Consider the following 1,323-nt stretch of genomic DNA (forward strand, 5'->3'; position numbering starts at 1 on the left):
ACTCTGGAGGCTGAGGCAGGAGGGTCACCTGAGCCCAAGAGGTGGAGGTTGCAGTGAGCTGAGATCATGCTACTGCACTCCAACCTGGGTGACAGAATGAGACCCTGTCTCAAAAAAAAAAAAAAAAAAAAAAAAACCCAGGTGTGGTGGCTCACGCCTGTAATCCCTGCATTTTGGGAGGCCGAGGTGGGCGGATCACAAGGTCAGGAGTTTGAGACCAGCCTGGCCAACATGGTGAAACCCCGTCTCTACTAAAAATATAAAAATTAGCCGGGCGTGGTGGTGCATACCTGTAATCCCAGCTACTTGGGAGGCTGAGGCAGGAGAATTGCTTGAATCCGGGAGGCGGAGGTTGCAGTTAGCCGAGATTGCGAAATTTCACTCCAGTATGGACGACAGAGCAAGACTCCATCTCAACAAAAAAAAAAAGGAAAAAGAAAAAGGTTAATATCTAAAAGGCAAAATTATAAATTTACTTAAATATATGGGAGACATGGGAGCTATGGATAAACATCATCTGGATTTGATCATTTGCTACAAGCAGGCTGCTATGTGAAAAATGTGATGGCAAGTGTGTGATTTGTGACTCCTATAGGTGCATCCTTGCACCCTGATGTGCACAGGTGATGAATGTAAGTATATATCTTACCAGGGGCATTGCATGATCTGTGGAGGCCCTGGGGTCTCTGATGCCTATTATTGTAAGGAGCTCACCATCCAGGAGAAGGATAGAGATGTCTGCCCAAAGATTGCCAATTTGGGATCTCTAAGACCTCTTCTATGAATGCAAAAAATATGACTTCAGGAAGAGGTGATTGGTGGGTGGTAAGAGGTGATTGCTGGTTGGCCCCTTCCTCCTCCACATCAAGCTGCTACAGCCGGCAAAAAAGACAGCTACTACTAGCAGCAGAAAGGGAGCGGAACCCAGAGTATCACCAGAAGTGCCTGCTAGTGTGCCAGCACCTTGCCACTCCTTCCTCTCTCTTCACCCAAATGTGTGATAGGGATGGAAAAGAATTCCCCACAGAGCACTCTGGTACATTATTATCAGAGAAAAATTGATAGATTCGTTCATGGTTTCTTTTGAACTTGAGAAGCAAAGCTCTGTTCTCCATATTGATATGTTCACCCTAAAACAATATCTTCTAAAAGAGACAATATTTCAGTCTTCTGCTTGAGGTGCTGACTGTGAAGCTATGCCCAGTGAAAAACGTGTTCTTGCAGCAGCTCTGGTGGAAGTTGTCTTTGAAAAACCTTTGGTGTGTGGTGGGAAGTTATCGGATCAACAAATGTGGACATTTAATCTTGTAACACTTACCAGGT

At 45.1% G+C, this 1,323-nt stretch overlaps 1 pseudogene; it reads left to right on the forward strand.

Annotated features, from left to right (window-relative positions):
* Positions 1-502: 502 nt before the first annotated feature.
* LOC108524985 (PHD finger-like domain-containing protein 5A pseudogene) lies at positions 503-815 on the forward strand (annotated as a pseudogene).
* Positions 816-1,323: the final 508 nt, after the last annotated feature.

This window comes from Rhinopithecus bieti, unplaced genomic scaffold (assembly GCF_001698545.2).
Source record: "Rhinopithecus bieti isolate Rb0 unplaced genomic scaffold, ASM169854v2 repeat_37721, whole genome shotgun sequence".
Classification (NCBI taxonomy): Eukaryota; Metazoa; Chordata; class Mammalia; order Primates; family Cercopithecidae; genus Rhinopithecus; species Rhinopithecus bieti.